The sequence below is a fragment of the Macaca mulatta genome, chromosome 10 (genome assembly GCF_049350105.2).
Source record: "Macaca mulatta isolate MMU2019108-1 chromosome 10, T2T-MMU8v2.0, whole genome shotgun sequence".
NCBI lineage: Eukaryota > Metazoa > Chordata > Mammalia > Primates > Cercopithecidae > Macaca > Macaca mulatta.
The window spans coordinates 102,427,992-102,437,414 of NC_133415.1; the positions used below are offsets into that span (position 1 = coordinate 102,427,992).

Below are 9,423 nucleotides of genomic sequence, written 5' to 3' on the forward strand. Positions count from 1 at the left end.
TGACCCAGTAATTTCCTCCAAGTCCAGTATTCTCAGGATTAAGTTCTAATCATCCATCTACCCACTCACCCACCCATTCATCCATCTGTCCATCCATCTATCCATCCATCCATCCATTCATCCACTCACACATCCACTCATTTACCCACCCATTTCATCCATTCTTCCATCTACCCATCTATCTATCTATCTATCCACTCACCCATCTATCAGTCCATCCATCCATTCATCCAGCCATCCATTCACCCTCCCACCCATTCGTTCATCCATCAGTCCACTCACCCATCCACTCATTTACTCACTGATTCATCTATTCTCCCATCCACCCATTCATCCACTCACCTACCATCCATCCATCCATCCATCCATCCATCCATCCATCCATCCGTCCGTCCATCTATCCATCCATCCACCCATCTACTCATTTACTCACTCATTTCACCTATTCTTCCATCCACCCATGTATTCATCCACCCACTCACCCATCTACTCATTCACTCACCCGTTCATCTATTCTCCCATCTACCCCCATTCACCTACCAGTCCATCCATCCATCCATCCATCCATTTAACATTTACTGAAGGCTCACTACCTGCCTGCAAGGTTCAGGTGAGTGACAGAGCAGGACTGTACAGGCCTCTCTCAGACTCCACCCTCCCTCATTCCTGCTTCCATCCTCTTCTGATCTGGGAAAATTCTTCTCCTGGGAGATCCAGGGATGAGGGGGAGCAAAAGGCAGTGGGGTGAAGGGTTGGGGCTTCGGTGGTGCCTCTTTACTGAGGCCCCAGTCCCTTCTCCACATGGACAAAATGGAAACTTGTGGGTTTTCTTCCCGCATTGAATCAGCAGGCTGAGCTGGGGCTGGACTCCTGGGATATTAAAAGGGGGTCAGAGGTGAAGATGCATCCTCTAAGCGAGATCCCGTGGGTGGTGTGTGTGTGTGTGTGTGTGTGTGTGTGTGTGTGTGTGTGTGTGTCTCTGTTAGATTAGATAGAGGCCTGTGCCTCCAACTCATGATGAGAAAGTCCTGTGCATCTCTGTCTCTGTCAGACACACAGAGAATGGCAGTGGTGAGCCTGCAATGTATTGGGAAGACATTGCTGTTTGCTCAGAAACTGGAGGAACCCAGTTTCCTCCCTGCCAGGAGACACTGGGTTCTGCGCCTCCAGGCACAACCATCTTCCCTCCCTTCCTCCCTTCCACTTTCCTCCCTCCTCCTCAAACCCTTGCCTAGGTGCCCCCAGGCTGGCCGCGTTCACCAGAGGATAGAGGACCACATACTAATCCCAGCCTCCAGTGGAGGCTAGTCCCACCCTCCACCGAGGTGGAAAATTCCTGCAGTTAGAGTCAGCGGTGGGTTCAAGTCCCACCATTATCCATGAGATCGGACCACACAGCACACACGGCTGCTTTTTTTTTTTTTTTTTTTTTTTACCTACCACACGTCCCACATCTCCCACAGTCCTTTAATCCCTGACCAGTCCTACAGGGGATGGATGCACTGTGACCTTTGTAGCCTCTCCCCTCTCCTCAGGGATCACAGCTCACTGTAGATCACAGCCCAATGTCCCAGGTGACTCACTTACTAGAATTCGTAATTCACTTCATCCTGCCACCAGTGCCCCTGTGAGCTAGACACTCAAATTGATTCCATTTTACAGATTTGGCGACTGAGGTCCAGAAAGATTAAGTCGCAGTCTGAGGTCGCATGGTGGATGAGCAGCAGACACCCTGGTGGGCAGCCTGGCTCCTGAGCCATGCGTCACCACCATCTTAGTGGAAAATCAGCCACAAGGAGGGATTCCCCTCCCAGTCTCCTGGCCCTTGCCAAAGGATCCACACTAGACATGAGAGGAGGAAGGGAGTCCACACCGACTCTGGCATCAAACCCTCATTCCTTAGGAAACTGCGCTAATGTTGCCCCCTCCCTCCCTGCGACTACCTCAGATTGTATCTACACCTTCCCAGCTAGCCCCGGTGTCATCACGTATTTATCTGTTGATCACTCGGCTCCAGGGACTGCCATATCAGCCCAGGAAGGCAGGATCTTGTCTGTCTGGTTAGGGGCTGTGGTCTGGCACTGGGCACATAGTCAGTATTCAATAAATTTTGGCTAAAGCCCTTTTGGATCGATCGTCTATTGTCAGTGTGGCTCAGATGCAGCCCCTGCCACACTGACTGTGTGGCTCTGGCAGGTCACACCCCCTTTCTGAGCCTCCCTTCCATCATCTGTAAAGTAGACTTGTCTCTGAGTCCTACACATGTTAAACACTCAAAGGATTGCTGTTGCGTGAATTAGTGAAATCCGAGCCGGAAGGACCTTTGGAACCCAGGGTTGCAAACTCAAAGACTCCAAGAGCCAGGCAGGAACCAGAAACCACCGAGGGAGCTGGGTGGGGACCGAGGCAGCTGCTACTCAGCTCTAGTCACCAGCACTGCCAGATCTTCTGCTTTCTCAAGAAAAGCCAGAAATCTAGAGATTTACAAGAAGTTTCCCAATGTATAAGTATTGGCAGCTAATTTAAAACATTTAAACACATCTGTGGACGTGATGTGGCTGCAGGCCGTTTCTTTGCGACTCATGATTCATCTAACTGCTCGTGGCACAGATGAGATCAAAGCCCAGAGAGGGTGAGCCACGAGCCCCAGGTCACGGAGCACAGGAAGTGAAGAGGAAACAGCAACCTTTCTCCTTCGGCTGCAGCCCTGTTGCCCAAGCTCAGGGCAACGGCTGAGCCCTGATCACGAGGGAGGCAGTGCCGCCTTCTCCTCTAGGCCTGGCAGTTCCAGGGTGAGAGGAAGGTCACGATATCTCTGTTTGGGTGCACTGCAACCTCCGCTTCCTGCCTGGACCAGGCTGTATCAGGCACTGGGATGAAGAGAACGTTCCAAGCAATGGGCTGGCCTAGGAGGTAAGAGCTGGTAGCGGAGAGGGGCTGGGCACACCCCTTCCTTACTTCAGGGACGTGCAAACCCCTTCAGCAGGCCTGGGCAGAGCTGGGGCGGTTCAAGCCCTGCTTCTGGAGAAACATGCTCTGCCATTGAGGCTGGGAGCTCTGTGCCCGCATGGCTCTCAGGACCTTGGAATGCATTTGTCCAGCAGCTTCTATATACCAGGCCCTCATCTGAACCATGCTCCCACAACTTCCATGGCCACTCCTCCCTCTGTCCCCTCTTGCTCTCTCTACCCAGGCACAATGGTACCTGATCTGCTCTGAACACAGCAGCCCTGCTCTTACCTCAGGGCCTTTGCACACGCTGTTCCCTCTGCCTGGTTCACTTCACCCATTATGCAGATGGCTCATTGTAGACCTCTACCTGAGTGTCACCTTCTCGGTGAGGCCCTCCCTACCTGTTCACTCTGGTTAAAATTGCAAACATCCCCCACACTCCTTAGCCTCCATCTGGCTTTCTTCTACCCTGCAGCACTTAGAACCATGGGACACGCGTATGTTACACGTGGGACACGCGTATGTTACACATGGGACACGCATATGTTACACGTGTTTATTCGTGTTTCCCTTTCCTGTTGCTGCTGTAACAAATTGCCACGAAGTTGGGAGTTGGAAATAACACGAACGTGTGAGATTACAGTTCTGGAGGACTGAAGCCCACAGTTGGTCTCAGCAGGTTAAAATCAAGGTGTGGACAGGACCACGTTCCTTCTACAGGCTCACAGGGATAATCTGTTTCTCCAGCTTCTCAAGGCCACCTGCATTCCTGGGCTCACGGCTCCATCCTCCATCTTCAAAGCCAGCAACAGCGAGGCCATCTTTCTCATGCTGCATCCCTCCACCTGCAACGCCCCTACTTCCCTCCTGCACTGATAAGGCCCCTTGTGATTACATTGGATCACAATGTCATCAGCTGGGTAGTCCAGGGTCGTCCCCCCCAGCTCAAGGTCAGCTGCTCAGCAGCCTCCATTCCCCTTGGCTGTGTAACCTCGCACATTCACAGGTTTCAGGATGAGGACGTCTTGGGGAAGGGTGCATGAGTCTGCCGACCACACATTCAAACACACCAGACGTCGGCTCCGGGAAGGCACATGGTTTGCTGCTTGATGTACGCCCAGTGTCTGGTGCATAGCCGGTGCTCGGTAGACCCTTGGTGACTGCATGGGTGCTGGAGTAGAATGTGGCTGCCAAAGGAAAGGCAGGCAGGAAAGGTGACTCAGCTACCCCAGGAGTCCTCCCTGTCTTACTGATGAGGAGACTCAGGGAGACCTGACATGCCGAGGGCTGAGGAACTGTGACTTAGCCCCTACCCTTCCACACCCATCCTGTGCCTGCAAAGAGGGGTGAGCCCTGGGCTGTGTCAGGGAGCCCCAAAGAGAAGGCCTGAAGTCTGGCAACTTTAAAGGGGACAGTCCAGGCCCTGAGCCCCTGAGCGCCCTTCACAACCCCTACAAGCTCCCCTCCCAAGGCTGGGCCAGCAGTGCCTGTGGGGGGCTGCCCAGGCATGGTCCTGCCATGTGGGACTGCCTGTGTGGCCCAGCGGGACCCAGATTAGTCATGGGACAGCTGGGGTGCCCTCCCTCCAGCTCCACATGTCTCCCTGGCTTCAGAGGAAACCGACTTAGGGCCCAAGTTTCTTCACAACTGAAAAATGTTCCACCCCAAAGGGCATGAGCAAGAGCTCGCCGAGAAAGAAAGAGAAATGAAGTAAGTGGCTTTTCAGCATTGGGAGAGACGCTTGGCCACGCACAGCTACAGGCAGAGATCTGGGAAACAGAATGCCGGGGAAAGCAAGTGAGGAACAGGAGAACTCTGCAAATCAGGACACTCATCATAAAATAACTCTGTTTCACAAGGACACATATACCTCCAGGGACATATATCATGGGCCCCGGTATGGAGGCTCAAGGAGAAAATAAAACAAAATAATTTATTTTGTTTTAAATTATTATTATTTGAGATGGAGTCTCTCCCTTGTTGCCAGGTTGGAGTGCAATGGCGTGATCTCGGCTCACTGCAACCTCCACCTCCCGGGTTCAAGCAATTCTCCTGCCTCAGCTTCCCAAGTAGCTGGGATTACAGGTGCTCACCACCATGCCCGGCTAATTTTTGTATTTTTAGTAGAGATGGGGTTTCACCATGTTGGCCAGGCTGGTCTTGAACTCCCGACCTCAGGCGATCCACCTGCCTCAGCCTCCCAAAGTGCTGGGATTACAGGCATGAGCCACCGCACCTGGCCTAAATTATTATTATATGTTTGTTTTGTTTTAAATTATTTTTATATTTTACAATGGAGCTTCCTGACATGTGACAATGATGCTATGGTTTTTTGTTGCTCTTTTTTGTTTGTTTGTTTGTTTGTTTGTTTTGAGTTGGAGTCTCGCTCCATCACCCAGGCTGGAGTGCAGTGGCACAATCTCATCTCACTGCAGCCTCCCCCTCCCACATTCAAGCGATTCTCCTGCCTCAGACTCCCAAGTAGCTGGGAGAACAGGTGCCCACCACCACGCCTGACTAATTTTTTGTATTTTTAGTAGAGACAGAGTTTTGCCATGTTGGCCAGACTGGGCTCAAACTCCTGACCTCAGGTGATTCGCACACCTCAGCCTCCCAAAGTGCTGGGATTACAGACGTGAGCCACCGCGCCCGGCCAATGATACTATGCTTCACTCAACAAGCAAAAGGTACTCTGCTTCACTCTTCATTTAAAAATAGAAATTGAAACCATACTGAGACACCTGCTTCCATCTATTAGAGTGACAAAAACATCAGAAAGTTCACACATGGTACTGACAAAGCTGTGGGGAAACAGGCACCCTCACATGTTGGTAGGAGAATAAATTGGTACCAAAGTGCAGTTTGGTCACATGGATCAAAACGTAAAATGCATGAATCTGTTATAAAATCTGACTTTCAGAGATTTTGCCCACAGATACATTCACACACACACACACACACACACACACACACACTACATACAAAGACAGTCACCACAGTATTGTTTGTAGTTGTTGCTGTTTTGAGACAGGGCCTTAGTCTGTCAGGCTGGAGTGCAGTGGTACAATCACAGCCCACAGCAGCCTTAACCTCCTGGGCTCGGTGACCCTCCCACCTTAGCCTCCTGAGTAGCTGGGACCACAGGCATGCACCACCACAACCAGCTAATTATCTCTATGTTGCTGTGGCTGGTCTCAAACAATCCTCCAGCCTCAGCCTCCCAAAGTGCTGGGATTATAGGCGTGAGCTCCTGTGCCTGGCCCACAGTATTGCTTTATAACAGAAAAGGCTGGAAACAACCTAAAGGGCCATCAGTAAGAAAACAGCTATTATTAAATATGGTCCAGCCATGCAGTGGAATACTATGCAGCTGTGAAAAAGAGCAACACAGGTATGTGTGATGAATTAGAAAGAATGACAAGTATGTTAGGTTAAAAAAAGCAAGCTGCAAGACACTGGGTGTAACATACATCTATCTATGTAAATAAAGAGTGCGTACAATCGTGTGTTTTCGTACATACAGACTTTCAGTAGCAGAGTCCGTGGGAAACTGGAGGCAGGGTTGCTTAAGGAAAGTGAAATCTGGGGGTTAAGGGTGGGGAGAGACACTCGTTTTCATTGGATACGTTTTTGTGCCATTGAATTTTTTCCCACTTACATGTCTTACCTATGTTTTAAGTATAATTTTTAAAATACAAAAGCAATGCTCACTTGTCACAAAATTTAAACAATAAAATGCAAACAATATGCAACCAGTTGTCCCTAACCACTTCCCTGAAATCTACTATTAACATCTTTCCAGAGTTAACAAAAGTCTTCAGTTTAGATATGCTTCTATATTGCTTGAACTTGTGCAACAGCTGTGTGATTTGAAATTAAACACAAGAGCCAGGCACAGTGGCTCATGCTTGGAATCCCAGCACTTTGGGTAGCTAAGGCAGGCGGATCGCTTGAATCTAGGAGTTCGAGACCAGCCCAGGTGACATGGTAAAACCTCATCTCTAAAAATAATAAATAAATAAATAAATAAATAAATAAATAAATAAATAAAGGAAATTGAACATAAAACCTTCCTTTTGAGTCAAAGATTATCAAGGAGGTTGTTATAGCTGCAGAGGTGGCCTGGACAGAGTGGTGACCATAGAGACAGAGAAGTGGCCAGTTGCAGACAGAGAAGTGGCCAGGAGGCAAACGTCACAGGTTGAACTGACAGGGTGAGACACACAGGCAGGGAGAAACAGGAAGGAGGACATGCCGTTGAGTTCCCTTGTCTAGGCCCACACTGAGGTGACACGGGCCAAATGCCCCAGCCGGACAGGGTAGACTGGGATCAGGGTCAGGAACTCAGTGAGGGGGGTCCTGGAGCACTGGGAGCAGGTATGAAGGTCTCAGATATTTGGGGCTGGGATCCTCGAGATCATAGCAAGATAAGTGGATGACATACTCAGTTTCAAGAGTTAAACCCCAGATTTACATGGCTGCCTGGAGTCTGGATTCATGGGTGTGAAATTTGGAGGGAGATGACGATAGTAAGAATACTAATACTAACAGTAACAATAACTATAATAAGAACAGAGGCCAACACTCTGTAGCACTTACTAGAGGCCAAGTGCTATACACATGTTAACTCATTTAATCCCACAATCACCCTCTAGATATAGGTGGGTATAGAGAAGCATGCCTCATTTCACAGATGAGAAAACTAAGGCCCAGAGAGGTGAAGTAACTTGCCTACGGTCACACAGCCTGCATGGGATAGAGAAGGGCAGGGCGTATCACTGAACAAAATGGAGGTCCCTTCACCCTAGAGTTGCAAACCCAGCCTCCCTCACTCCCACTACCCCTCTGGGCCTCACTGCATGGATGGACAATGGCAACAAGCCCTCCTGGGCCTCTGTGACTCTGCCCGCATCCCCCCTTCCCCCTAACAGTCCCTTCTCTATCCAGTGGCCAGAAACATCTTCCTAAAGTTCTCATCTCATCTTCCCTTGGTCTGCTTTCAGGCAGGGCCAGGCAGGGCCAGGCATTAGGTGAGGCCAGCAGGTGCCCGGACACAATGTCAGGACACCCCACTCTCAGGTGAGCCCCTGCTCTGGCCTGATTCACAGCGAGGCCTCCTTATGTTTTGAACACTCAGTGTCCTTCTTGCACAGACGGGAACAGTCTCTGGAATCCCCCCAAAGCCACGTTTGAAGTTTCTTTCCAGGCAGACAGGGCCTGTACAGGCAGATGGCTTCTTCAATCCAGATGAGGGCGGAGGCCTGGGGATCTGGCAGCTCTGGGCTGGTGGGACCATGTCCAGGGGAGAGGTTTCTGTTTTCCTGCCGTGGTTCTCTGGCCTATGCTGGCTGGATGGGGGTGTTGATAAATCCTCCAGCTTCCTGGGGCCTGGGGAGGAGCAACCCTGAAGTGGACTCTGCACCCGCTCCCAGAGGCCCCAGCATGACAGAGCCCCAGTTGCCCAAGTGATAACCTGCTTATCAAGACACTCAGCAGTACCAGCTGCCCCCTCCCCTCTCCTCTCAGAGCTTCCTGGGATCAGCTCCCCGCTGAGCTCCCTGCCCTTGGACCCTCTAAGTGTCTGCTTCTGGAGGAGGCCCAAGCCAGACCCAGGAGACAGGTCAGTGGCTCAGGGCTCTGTGGCTCACGATATCTGCAGTATTCTCTCTGGGGCCTGGGTCTTCCTGTGTTCTGGGTGAGCCCGGGTGATGAGCAGGTCAAGAAGTCAGTGGGTGGCTGTGCGTGGTGGCTCACGCCTGTAATCCCAGCACTTTGGGAGGCTGAGGCGGGTGGATCACTTGAAGTCAGGAGTTGGAGACCAGCCTGGCCAACATGGTGAAAGCCCATCTCTACTAAAAATACAAAACTTAGCCGGGCGTGGTAGCGGGCGCCTGTAATCCCAGTTACTTGGGAGGCTGAGGCAGGAGAATTGCTTGAACCCAGGAGGCAGAGGTTTCAGTGAGCCGAGATTGAGCCACTGTACTCCAGCCTGGGCCACAGAGCAAGACTCTGTCTCAAAAAAGTCAGTGGGTCACTAAACCCTCACCCTAAGGACGTTGCTGTGGCGGGTGATCTGTGGGCGTTCGCTTGTCAAGCTCTCACTGCACGTGAACTGCAGGTAGAACCAGGAACAGCCAGGTCAAGTCACTTCACGAATAATGAGACTGATACCCAGAGAGGGCCCGTCAGCCCAAGGTCACCTGGCCAGTAAGTGGCAGAGCCAGAGGCTGAACCTAGATCTGCCTGACTCTAGCCCAGTGCTCCAAACACATGTTGTACACCTTATCACACATGGGCACCCACTGTGTGCCTGCCCTATGCCCTGAAACCTCCACCACACAGAGGAGAATGGGGCCCCCAGGGAGCTCTGAAGAGCTGTGGTAGGGATGATAAAACAATCACACTATCACTCCTTCTAGAGCACCTACTCCGTGCCAGGCTCTAGAGCACCTACTCCGTGCCAAGCTCTAG

General features: G+C 51.1%; 1 long non-coding RNA gene across 1 annotated transcript; it reads left to right on the forward strand.

Annotated features, from left to right (window-relative positions):
* Positions 1–448: 448 nt before the first annotated feature.
* On the forward strand, positions 449–4,881 carry LOC144332189 (uncharacterized). The gene is made up of 2 exons (XR_013400038.1): positions 449–2,913; positions 3,558–4,881. It is a non-coding gene; the product is annotated as an uncharacterized LOC144332189 (long non-coding RNA).
* Positions 4,882–9,423: the final 4,542 nt, after the last annotated feature.